Below are 13722 nucleotides of genomic sequence, written 5' to 3'. Positions count from 1 at the left end.
ATCCATCATTTAGAAAGCTTCTTCTGAAGAGCATATAGAAGTTGGCTTGAGCCCTAGCGGACTTGTGCCAGCTGACCAAGTGACAACTGCGACAAGAGCTAGTACTTGTGCATACAGCACCGTCGCTTCCAAGTTTGTACGAACTACCGGGTTGATAAAATTAGAGATAGGGAGCCCCAAGAGTTGTAGCATTATTGCTACAATACTGGAGCCCACCATTGTGTACAGCTGAGATGTGGTGTTTAGAGGGGTGAAAGATGTTATTAAACATGAATTCCTACCAAAGGAACCTGAGAAGATAAAGTTTGAGCTAAAGGAGGAAGAATCAGACTCTATAGTAGAAGAGGGATCAGAAGATGAAGAGCCACAAACTATGGTTGTGAGAAGATTAGTCTGAGAAAGAAGGCATCTAGAAAGGTATAGTCCATCTGCCTTATGTTCAAATTTTGCTTTATCTATTATTGATGATAATCACAAAATTGTGAAGGAAACAGTGGATTCAGAGGATGGAAATCTCTGGAAAGAGGCCATGGTTGATGAAATGGCATATTTGCACAAAAATGAGGATTGGGATCTAGTGGAGTTGCCAATTGGAAGGAAACCCATTGGCAGCAAATTGGTGTTCAAGAAGAAGATGAATGCAGAAGGAAAGGTGGATAAATACAAAGCTCGATTGGTAGAAAAAGGTTATTCCAAGGTGCTAGGAATTAATTTTGGTGATATTTTTTCTCCTGTTTCCAAGGTAGATTCTATTAGATTACTTTTATCTAGTGTTTTTGCTTTTGATTTTGAGGTAGAACAGATGGATGTGAAGAAAAAAATTCTTCACAAGCATCTGGAAGAAGAGATCTACATGAAGAAATCTGAAGGCTTTGTGGTGAAGGGTAAGAAAAAATTGGTATGCAAGTTAATAAAGTATTTGTATGGGTTAAAACAGTCGCCAAGGATGTGGTATCAGAAATTTGATACGTTTATACAGGGACTTGGCTTCACTAAAATAGAAGAAGATCACTATGTGTATTTTACATTAATTAGTGATTGTGTTATTTATCTAGTCTTGTATGTGGATGATATGTTGCTGGTTGGAATGACAAAGAAATTATCTAGGATCTGAAGACCCAATTGTCCTCCAAATTCAACATGAATTATCTTGGTGCTGAAAGCTATATTTTGGGCATGGAAATTAAACGAGATCGGGAAAAGAGGAAGCTCTGGTTAAACCAAAGGAAGTATGTTGAGACAATACTGCAGAGGTTTAATATGCATGATAGTAAACCAGTGAAGGTTCATATTCCTGTAGGTGTAAATTTATCTGCTGAATAGTGTCCCAAGACATAAGAAGAGGAAGAGGACATGTCTCGTGTTCCATATGCATGTGCAGTTAGTAGCCTGATGTATGCAATGGTTTGTACTAGACCATACATTGCACATGTAGTGGGATTATTGAGTAGGTTTATGTCAAAACCAGGGAAGGATCATTGGACAACATTGAAGAGGGTTTTCAGGTATTTGTGTGGCACTAGTGATTATGGTTTGTGCTACCATGGAAGACCAAGATTGGACAAAGTTTTGGACATCCATGGCTTTGTTGATGCAAACTGGGCTAGAGATCTAGATCAGAGAATATCTACAAGTGGGTATGTGTTTAACCTATTTGGAGGAGCAATCAATTGGATGAGTAAGAGATAATAAGTAGTGGAACTTTCAACTACAAAGGTAGAATACATGGCAGCCACTCACGCAAGCAAGGAAGTTGTTTGGTTGCAGAGATTGTGTTCAAGTATGGAGTTAGTACAATGAGCTATAAGGATAGGCTGTGTTTTCTTGGCAAAGAACCCTACTTATCATTCAAAGACAAAGAACATTGATGTTCAATATCACTTTGTGAGGGATATGGTTAAGAACAAAAAGGTTTTGTTGGTGAAGGTGGACACTTCGAAGAATACTGCAGATGCATTGACAAATTCTATGAGCACTGAGAAGTCCTCTTGGTGTAGAGAAGAATGGGCATTGCAGGGCTGGATCAATGACTAAGCTCTCCTGTGGAAAGAAAGAAACAAGTGGGAGAATGTTGGGTTGTGTTATATTCTTTCCACAGCTAGCCCACGCACGGGGGGTTATAAGGGGCGGGAGCCCCCCCTGTACGTTTCATCAAGCGCTGTTGGGGGCCAGTAGCCCCTGCATAAGGTTCGTGGCAGCACCCCGGAAAATTCTTTTGGACCCTATATTAGGTGGGCAGACCTACTTATGGTTTTTTGCATGGATTTCGAACATGGTTTTGGGCACGATAGTTTTCGGTCCATGGTATTTTGTAGATCCAGTCAATGGAACTATGGTTATGTTCTAATCCAAGGTTAATGGATTGGGTTTTATGGATTCTTCGGCATGTATATATATGTATTGTAACATTGAAAGGAAAATAACGAAAAATCAAGCTGGTAGTCCCCGTTTTTCTATCCAAGGGAAAATATTTGTGTATATATGTTTTATGTTTTATGCTCTCGCCATTGTTTTTTTTTTTTTTTTAATTTGTATGTAGGTAATTTATATACAGGGTTAAAACCTACCCCTATAGGCATCACCGTAGTCGAGGTGGATAGATTGGGCTATGGGGGAGCTTCATAACTTCGGTTCTGAGTTTACAGGAGGATATCCTATCTTGACATGAAAATATCATGATGAGGATTGTTATGGGGGTTCCCTCTAGATGGATGAGGGTGGGGAGTTTATTGTTGTGTGTTAACTACTCACTAATGGGGGAAGGGGTCTTGCATCACTGTCATTTGTTGACCTCATTTCCCCCTACTATCTTGTATCCTTTTTAAATCAGGAAGTTGAGGACAGTGGTGGGTATAATGACCATATTCCCCACAGATAACACATGAATTATTAGTCTGTAGACTTGTGTTCTTGCCTTATTTCTATGGGTTATTGTTGGTCGCTCACTAGTTTTGATTCCGGTTGGGGTTGCCCCTTCCCGGTGCCCATCGGGGTTGCTGCTGGTTGCTACCCCCTTGCTCAAGTACTCCCTTTGGCTTATTTTTTTGGTTTTTTATTAGCAAAATTTGAAGGATTAGTTGAATTAAGTTGTTCCTTTGATTGCTGCTGTGAAGCGAGAGAAGTTTTCACTAGATTCACCCTTGTATTTTTTTCATTAGTGGGTTATTTTGTTGTTGTGCTGGGAAAGGGGAATATTGGTTTCCTTGTTCCTAGTTAATGTATGGATTCTGGGAAGAGGGCATCATGTCTGTATTCCTAAAGGAGTATTAGTTTCCCTGTGGGGTAGCATATGAGCCTCCTTAAGTGGGTTGATATTGGTTAACCCCGTTGACCATATTCTGCATAGGTGTAGGTTGACCACGACAATACCCTATATGTTGCAATGGTGGTGTGTTTTGCGTAGCATCAAATTCTTGGCCATTGAACGAATATCCAGGGTAGTGGTACTTATTATTGTGTTGATTTTGGGATATGGACCCAATTAATCCATTAGTAGCATTGGATGCACCTGGGATCTCTTTGTAAGTTTGCAGGCGTGGAGCATCTAGGAGCACATCATAAATCTACCCGAACTGGGTATAGATCAACTCCAGTTGTTGGGCTTTACTAATGGCTTCTTCCTCAGTCTTCAGGGATGAATTTTCCACGTCCTTAGAGATTTCAGATGTGAGTGATCTCAGGAATAAGTCCAAGAGGACTTTATCTTCAAATTGGGTTTTGCACAGGATACGACGTTTTCACCATTCATGGATATGATCTGAAATGTGAGTAGCGAGTGTTTGTTTGAATTGGGTGAGGAGTTCTAGACCTGAATCATGGTGGATCGAGAGCTGGAATAAGGTGAGGAAAGTTGTAGCTAACGAGCTAAAGTCTCCATGTGACGCAAAATGTTGGTCGACATACCATTTCGCTGTAGGTCCAGTTAGGGTGTGTTGAAATAGTCTTTATCTAATAGTATCATCAGTGATACTATTAGACAAACACCACAGGTGAAAAATTTTGACATGGTTCCCTGGGTCTTTGTCCTATTTTCCTTCAAACTTTGGAATATCCGAAGCGAGCCCTATTTTCTTTTCTTTTCATAGGTCCCTGATCCATGTTGGTTTGGGTTTTTTGAGTCTCTTAAACATTTTTAGAAGTATTTTTCTATTTATTTTTATTCTCTTTTATGCTTGGTTGTTAAGGATTATTCGGTTGCATGGATTAAACCAAATGCACCTCAATAGTATGATCAAGACCCATAACTTGTTGAGAAATAGGCATAGTAGTTGGGGCTTGCAATGTCATGATCATTTGGACCAATTGAGAAACTAACAGGCTCACAGTGTCTATGGATACAAAATTGACCATGGCATCAACATGTGGTCCCAATTTTGAACTAGGAGGACCATTTGATTGTTAAGAAGAAATAGGAATGATATCATACAATTTTCCCAACTTATAATAAATCAAGTCAAGATGTTGGGCGCATATACTAGAATGCATCTCGATAGAAGCCCTAGCAATCACAATATCTTGCAAATTTGTGGTAACAACGATCGGGTGAACCAATATTTCAATAGTTGATCAAGAATATTGGAAGTAATTAACCATTTATGTCACCTCCACTCATGAATATTATTAGAAATTTGAGTGGAAGTTTCCTACCTAAATGTAGATAGGAGATCATTATCGATCTCTTATCACGAAGGTAATGGAAATGGTTCAAAAATGCATGTTCCAAGGTGGCATAGTTGTCATAGGATGCCTGGTCAAGTTCAATGTACCACTTAACAACATCATCGATTAAGGCATGTTAGATGAGACATAATTGAATACCATTGTCCACCAAATAATTGGATGAACACCCTAATTGATAAGTGATTATGTGAATTGCAAAGTTAAATCCCAAATTCCCATCAAATTTTGAAATGTTTAATGGTAACTTAATAGGCATAGGTGGCCACCATGGATCACGAAAAATGGTGTTATAGGCCATTTTTTCGCATCGGGTCAATAGGCTTGTTAACTGGATCAATCAACATCCATCAACACCTTGTCATAATCCCTACACAAAGACCTAGGCATGACTCTCCCTAATCCCTAATTTATGGGCTTACTGCTTCATTTCCATGCTTTTAAGGCCCAACACACCTTTTTCCCTTATGAGTCTGCATTCAATGTAGGTTTATCCACCCTACACCTGCACTAATCATTAGAAGGTTTTCCCTTGTTGGGGGAGCGCTAATTCTAGAAATTCAGGAAAAATAAAAAGAATCCAAAAGCTTCCTCTTCCAAAAGCTTCCAGGAGTTGTTTCAAGCATTTAACTTGGATAAGAACTTCGAATCCTATCTCATCCTACCTTGGATATTTCACCTCTTATCCCTTGAGCTCATCCTCCCATCAAAAGTGGATCTCAAGCCTAGATTGGTAAACGGATAATAATTCCTAAACTACCATCCTCTCTTATATATTTTTTGTCATCCATAAGCTAGGGGTTGGATTTTGGAGATTGATTACCCTCATGTTGTTGCCCTAAATCTAAGAGAGTCATCATTCCATGCATTGAGGTGACATAGAGGTGTGTTTTGTGGCAAGGAAGGACAAGTCAACTTGGGGAGTTCTCTACATGATCAACTCCTATATTTGGTTGTAACTCTCTCCATTTCTATTAATACAAAGAGTACATTGTTTTCCTATATATGATGTTTATGTTCATATGTTTCAATGTTTTCTTGATCCATTGAATGAAGTGATTGGATAATGCTACATAGATGTCGTAGATATTTAGATTGTTGTGTTTGTATGTGCAGGTTCTAATTATAGAAATCAGAGCTAGGATTGGAGCATACAAGCCAAGAAGAGAGTGAAGTTTGTGATGGATTCTAGGTAAGCCTCATCTCATTGTTTAATTACTTTAAGGGAAACATTATATTCTTTTCTTTCTATTGTTCTAGACCAGGCCACTAGGTCTAGGGAAGATACTTTTATCTGTAGTCATAGATTCCATGTAACAAATTGTAGACTGTGTTGGGGATAAATTTATTCCATTGGTGGTTTCCTTGTCCTTAGTACTTGTTTTTCCTCTTTTGAAAACCTTCATTGTCTCACTCAGTCTAAATTTACCTCAAGAAGACATTTCATTGAGCTTTAGTTGTATTTTTTGTGTTGAAACTTGGCATCCCTTGATCAACGCACCCCTTTGTCTGGATACAGAGCATTGTAGTTTACCCTCTCCTTATCTGCACTTTCGTTGCATTGCAGCCTAGACCTTTTAGCACCTTCACTGACCACTGTTTGATGCAAAAAAATCATTTTTGTGATTTTCCCTCTGTTCATATTTGTTCCAGCTGCTCTTCCATATGTCCCTGAGTGTCTTTTGGTCTCTTAGAAGCATTCATTCTTTTATTTTGGTTTTGAGTGCCTTTGATAAGATTTTGTTTATCTTTTTTCTTTTCAATTAGTTCATTAACAAATTGATTACTTGATTGTTGGGTTTCTTGAAGGAATTGATGTCTTAGTCATCGTTCTGAATAGTTTCTTTTATAAATGATTAGGCAAATATCTTATTTTTCATCTGAAAATTAAGTGGAATCTAAAAGAAAAATGTTTTGCATCATATATTTCATATAGGGATTTGATTTTGATTGGAATAGTGAAGCTGAAGAGATCGATTGTTGCATCCCTTGTTTGTTGGATTGCCAATTGATTTCTTCTTCCCCTACTTAGTTGGGCCTTTCATTGTTAAAAGGAAAATGAAAATAGTTCTTTTTTTCATATTAGTTGCATCATAGGTGTGTTTAGATGACATCGAGTTTTGAGCCTTGAAACTGAAACATAAATTCAAGATAAACTCTAAAATTCACCTCAATAAATCTAAAGATCATTTGAAACATAACAAAACATCTAAAGGTCTAGGCTACGGACTTGTTCTGACATCTTTAAATGTAGGAGTTGTCATTTTTTTTTCCAGCGTTGCATTCCGGGGGTGATATCTCGTTCCACATATGTAAGTGTATTACAGCATTCTCCATTTACCTTCGAGTATATCGGATGGCTCTTCACACATAAAAATTATATGGGAACACCCTCATCATACAGTCACGCATTAGACAACACTACCATGGGATGCACTTCCATGTATTGTCGATTATATTTTGGAAGTCCACACTAGGTTTTTATACCCATCTTAGGTAACCAAGTTGGATCCCTTATACATTGTGATACACCAAACATAGAATTCAGGGATATTTCCTAGCCGTACGTAAATCCTTTGTTCACCAAGGTGGTATATTATAGTTCACAGTTCCTTGGTAAACCCTTTTTCCTAGTTACCCTTATTTTGTTTTATTTTTTGTTGTTAATTTCTAAAATCAATTAATTAATCACGGAACAACATCCTCCCTGTGAAACAACTCTTTAGTGGATCTTAGGTTAAGACTAATGGAAATAGTTCCCAAGTTCACCAATCAAGGAAACCCCTATGACGAGAATCCCTGTCCTTTGTTCCTTCATTTGGAAATATTGGTGTTGCTTATATGGAAAAGTTGTCCCTTCCCGAATTTACCAGTTTGGTTGTTTTTTACCTCCTTAGTTCTGAATGTCCAAACTGCTTCTCAACCAAGTAGTCCTCCACCTGAGCAATTTGATCCTAATGTTGACCCTTTGTCTTCTTCACCTGTTTGGTCTTCTTCCTCTTCTTCCTCTTCATCTAGTGAAAGCATCAAAGTTAGTAACCAAGTGGATAAGAAGAAGAAAAACAAGCAAGGGGAAATCAAGCAACCATTGCTACCAACACAACTAGTATGGAGAAACCTTCCAATCATCCCTACAAAGTTAAATTCCCTTGCAAGTTATGTAAGGGTGACCACCTTCTTAGAGATTGTTTTGATATTCCTAAGGTATTAGAAGTGTGGTCCACAGGCTCACATCAGCCAATTTTTCAGCTTCTAGAGATCATGTTGGTGACAAACCATCTACTAGTGATAGTAAGATCCATGGGAAAAGGGTAAATTTAAGTTTCCCTATAATTTATGTCAAGGGAATCATCCTATTCACCTTTGTCCTTAATATATGGATTAATCCTCAAAAGTATTGAAAAACCTTACATATTCTTAATCTCATCTTCTGGATGGTTATCAAAAGCTTTCTCCCAATCCTCCAATAGTTGATGAAGTGATTGATTAGAATCGTCTGTAGCCAATCCCACTCTCTCTGAATTTGGATCCCATGAGTCTGTTCCCAACCAACCATTGGTTGAGAAATTGGTTTACTTGATTCAAACTTTAGTTGATCGTACCTTTCCCGTAGAAAGTGAAGTCCATACCGCTCTGGTTCTTCTTGTTTCTTCAGGTTCTATTGAACTGGGGGACAATCCTTCCATTCCCATGGAACTGGGGAAAATCCTCCCATTCCCATGGAACAAGGGAGGAATTTTCCCATTCCCATTGCACAAAGGGGGAAGTTATCCCGTTCCCATGACACCCCTTCCATGTAGTATGGTCACTTCCCTTGGTTGGAGTCGACTGGTAGGACATCATCTTCCTCCTTACATTCCCTTCCAGATCATAGTATAGGGTTATAACATGCCCATACCTGGCACAGTCATAGATAAAGGCACGTATGTTAGTAATATTTCCTCAACTACTTGGAAATCTTTAGGTTCTCTACAAAATGTCCCTGTTACCCAGAATATGTTGCCTTTTAACAGAGGAACCAGTCAACCATTAGGTATCCTTCCTTAGTTTCCTATTACTTTGGGAGGAAAGACTATCTAAATCAATGTGATGGCAGTCCAAGGTCATTTGTATTTTAATTTAAGCCTTGGGTGTGACTATGTTTATGACATGGGAGCCCTTGTCTCTTCACTCTTTCGTGTGATGTGTTTCACGCATGAAGGAAGAATCGTGACCATTGACTAGCTTTCGTTCTTTGGTCCTAATTTGACTCCCAATCAACCAAATTCCCTAATTTGTCCTAATATGCAAGTGGTATCTCCCCCGCCATATATTAATTATGTGGCAACATGTTCCATGCCTGCATCTACTGGTGATATTGTAGTTGATGTAATGCATCATTTATTGGGGGCATTGGAGTCTAATATTTCCATTGGATCCTTTGACACCTTCCAGAGTGTTGTTCTCCCATCTAATGAGAACCTCTTGTAATCCATGGCCTTTTGCAGGTCATGATCAATATTTCCGAGCAGATTTCCTTTTATTGTGGCAAACTCATTAAAAAATGAAACAAGCTCTTATAAGGATAGTTCTTTTACTATGTCAACCTTGTTAAAAAATGAAATAGGTTCCTATGAGCATAGTTTCCTTTACATTTCAAGGTCGCATAAACATGAAAAAATATTGGGAATAGTTTCCTTCCTGTATCAATCTCATTAAAAAATGAAACAAATCCCCTTCTAATTCGAGTCTTTGATTATATCTCGTAAATTCCCAATCGAGTCTTTCACTTGATCTCGTAAATAAACCTTCACTCCATCCACCTATTAGCAACTAATAAGTAGTCTAATTAGGTGAATGAAATGAAGCTTAGGGGGCATGTGCCTAGAATTGAGTCATTATTCCTAGAGCATGAAAACTTAGTTCAAGCACAGTTTCTCTCTGTTTCAAGCTTGTGTAAAAATGAAACCACTCTCAAGCATATTTTTTCTCATATTTCAAGCTTGTGTAAAAATGAAACCATTTTCATTCTACCTCTCGTGATTTCCATTTTTATCACCATGTTTCTACCAAATGATCCTTGCTTTTCTCATTCTATCATCGCCATCTACTGGGCCAATCATACGTTTTCACTTGGTTGTTTTACCATTTCTTGGGGAACCATTATTATGGGTGGTCTTATTAGCCAACCTCTTGACCTATATGTGTTTTGAACAGTTCCATCGTGACCAGAACCAGTTACTATCCTTTTATACCACTCATTCCTCCACATGGAGTCCTCTTTCATCTCTTTTCAGACTCCCTAAATATGAAAATACTGTTGAGCACTTGTCTTTTAAAACTCATTAAATTAAATGAAAATATGCCTACACAATATAAGTTTAACCCTTTTCCGAATTTAGATAGACTAATTACGAAAAAGTAATACCTTAGTCGACCATCTCTAAGATATTCTCTTGGGTATCATTTTCTACCTTTTTGGAATCAAGGGACTATCTACGAAAAATAACCTTCGGAGTTTTCTTTTTCGCCTCTTTTTCAAACTCTCTAAACATGAAAAAGATGCCGAGTTATACCTTTGTTGGACTTGTAAGAACATCAAACAATGATGGACTCATTGATCATGATAGGAACGAACCATTCCTTTTCAGGGTTCATTAAACATACTCATAGGGATTCATCCGAAGGATGAACTTATAAATCAAGCATATTTTATCCTCCTCAAGCATGTTAAAAGAATAAAGAGGTACTGACCAACAATGGTTGGGAAAATTTGGAAAACAGGGTACTCCACTTGTTAATGGAAGCGAGTCGCTCTTGAACATGACACTCTTACACTTCATATTCATGGTTGTTGGTTTGGGAAATATGTTTGTCTTTTGGTTTATCATACTGTTTGAGAGCCTTCATTTTTTGGTTTTGGGTCAATGTTGCCAACTCCATTCAATATCACTTGTGTTTTCAAGAGAATTCATTCAGTCGATATCCACTACAAAAATCTTAAGCCTTCATTCCATGTCTCTTGTTCCTAATCTAGTTCCGTATTAGTATCATTCTGTCTCAAATCATGATACCCATTTTGTGTCGTTGATGGGGGATACATCAAGGCGCTTCTATGATAGGTCGCTTCCTATCAACATCAACTCATTATATAGGAAGTTGACTTAGAAACACCCTTTGGTACCTTGGTTCTTGCATACATCAATAGAAATTTTTCTCATCCTCGGTGACAACTTTTCATCATTGGCCTTCGGCCAACAGATAATGTGCAGTGTTCAGCCTTAACTCATTCATTCACACAATATGGATTGTATTGTAGTATCTTGAGAGCCATTAAAATCATCGATGATTTCTCTTTCATCTCTTAACGACTTACATTATTGGATGGTAATCATATGTTGTCTACCATGTTTGACGTCAACTAATTGATTCGCATGGTTAGACTTGTACATTGGATAATCGTGTGAAGAAGATAGAAGACCCCAAATCTAGTTTCATCCATCCGAGATGTGATTTTAAGATTAATACAATATTACAAAGTATGATGGCTATGATCATAAGGACAATCATCTAGTCATGGGTCCACACTTTGTCATCAATGGACATGTCTTTTGATCATTGTACATGTAATGTTAGCTTATGTGTTAAGCATGGGTATGCCTCCCTCAACAAAGATATCATGATGTAAATGTATTGTAACATATGATGATCTCGATTGGTTATTCTTAATCTAGAATCGACACAAAGTAAAGCATTTCAGTCATAAACCATTTTTTTTGACTTTTTTCTCTAGGAGGCAATTTGTTATAGGCCATTTTGTCGCATCTGGTCAATAAGCTTGTTAACTGGATCAATCAACATCTATCAACACCTTGTCATCATCCCCACACAAAGTCCTAGGCATGACTCTACCTACTTTTTGAGTTTCTGAGCTTAATTGCTTCATTTCCATGCTTTTAAGGCCTAGCGCATATTGTTCCCTTAGGAGACTGCATTCAGTATACATTGCTCCACTTTTCACCTCCACTAATGATTAGCAAGTTGTCCCTTGTTGGGGGTGCGTTGATTTTGTAAATTTGGGAAAAATAAAAAGAAACCTGAAGCTTCCTCTTCCATAAGCTTCTAGGATTTGTTTCAACTATTTACCTTGGATAAGATCTGTTGTAGCTAAATCTTGTACCAATAGCACAAGCGCTGCAAGGGAGATAGAAAGCCTCCTAGAGACAACCTATGGGCTGATTGTAGACAAGTGCCTAGGACATATTAAATAGAGGAGTGCATGAAAGATTATATGTGAGGGGTTATCAACACTCCTATTATCACATAATCAAAAGTAATAAGGGGGATCGGTTCATTCCTCCAAAGGTATGAGTTATGTATTTCAGGTACTTCCTCACACACAAAGTTCCTAGGATTATCACATAAAATAGTAGAGGTTGATTACTTCAAAGGGTCTTACAACTTAATAATCTTGTAGAGTAAATGAGAGAGGATTAGCAGAAAGCATAACTCATCATATAGAGCCCAAAGCATCCAAAATTCTATATTGAACACATAGAGCTGCAAGCCATGGAAAATTATACACGTGTTTGAGTTACATGCAGAGATAATAGAATAAAGAGAGGATGGGTGCTATGATTCATATAGAGCAATTTGAAGACATAACTTCAACCCTTCATATAAGAATTATGCATTATACACATAGATCTGTAAGGAAGCATGAAATCATTTTTAGCAGCTATTATAGCATGAATGCAGAGAAGAATATGAATATAATGGAATAAAACAGGAGGATAACATACTATAATACTAAGAAGGGTGAATCACAACCATTTCTTTGATAGTCTAAAATATTTTCCCATGTAAAGTAATACAGTCCAAAATACAAGTCATCCACTTACATATTTACAAGCCAAATTGGTATCACAGAGTTCAGACCCATTGGGTGAGGAATTATGGAACCTTTTTATAAATTTCATCCCCCTATTTATAAGAAGAGGGGGGGAGATTGAGTTAAAATAAAAAAATATCTGAGCTAGAGCACCAGTTGTCTGCTAGACTAGCTATCTAGGCTAGTGTAAGGATCTTCTACCTAAAGATTACAATTGGGATCAAATCCCTTCTTAGAAATAGAAAACTATAGAAATTCAAAAAGAAACAAGAGGAAGAATGGAGGAAGGGGTCCTTTGTTGTCCTTGTGAAAGCTTCAGATCAGGCCTTGTATCTGTCACAGTGTGCTTCCCATGTTGCTTGGCCTATTTACTATCCCCTCTCCCTTAAATGCCTAGAGGACTCGTTCTGCAGAATAGGGAGTGGAGTTACTGTAAATGCCTGTCACTGAGGTATTTACTGTGTGGAGGAGTGTAGTTTCGCGCTAGGGCTATTGATTTTTCTGAGTCCCCCATACTTCTCAGCCGTTGTGCCATGTTCTATTAACTATCATAGTTGTTGGCCCATCCACCCATTTAAATCTCTACAAAACACTACCTGAGTACCATAGTCGTAGGACCTTATACTTTGAGACTAATGTGAAACTAGCAAGTTCTGACCTCCCCTTAAGCCCCCTATAATATAGCCCCACTTATGCTATTTTTTTCATGTAACCAAGGGCTTAACCTTCACGTGCTAAGGCCTTCAGACCATGTACGAGAGCCTTTTCCTGTATAACACGGAAAGCCCTTTGATTGCCCCTTACACTGCACCGGCCGATATCACGAACGTGAAACCCTTATATAATACACCTCAATAAATTATTGCATCTAAGGGGCCTTTTTCTTTGTTACTCAAAATCTTGCATCCCAGCGCTAGATGCACTTTTCTTTAATCTTTTCGCCTAGATAGCTGTGATCGCTGATATGTAGGATGACATCATCCTTTCCACGTGTCACCTTGTGAGTGGTGACACGTGTCACCCGGAAATGGCCCCATAGGACCCCAAAAAATGTTGAAACTGAGCGACACGTGTCCCCTGCCAAGTCAACATCCATACTACCACGTGTTCTCCACATTGCCACATCATTCATGGCATCAGTTGCCATGTCAGCTCTAAGGACCAATCGTATGCCG

Source organism: Pinus tabuliformis, chromosome 1_1 (genome assembly GCF_031772625.1).
Source record: "Pinus tabuliformis cultivar Carrire ecotype Pingquan chromosome 1_1, CPIR1, whole genome shotgun sequence".
Classification (NCBI taxonomy): Eukaryota; Viridiplantae; Streptophyta; class Pinopsida; order Pinales; family Pinaceae; genus Pinus; species Pinus tabuliformis.
This window is presented reverse-complemented; position numbering follows the sequence as displayed.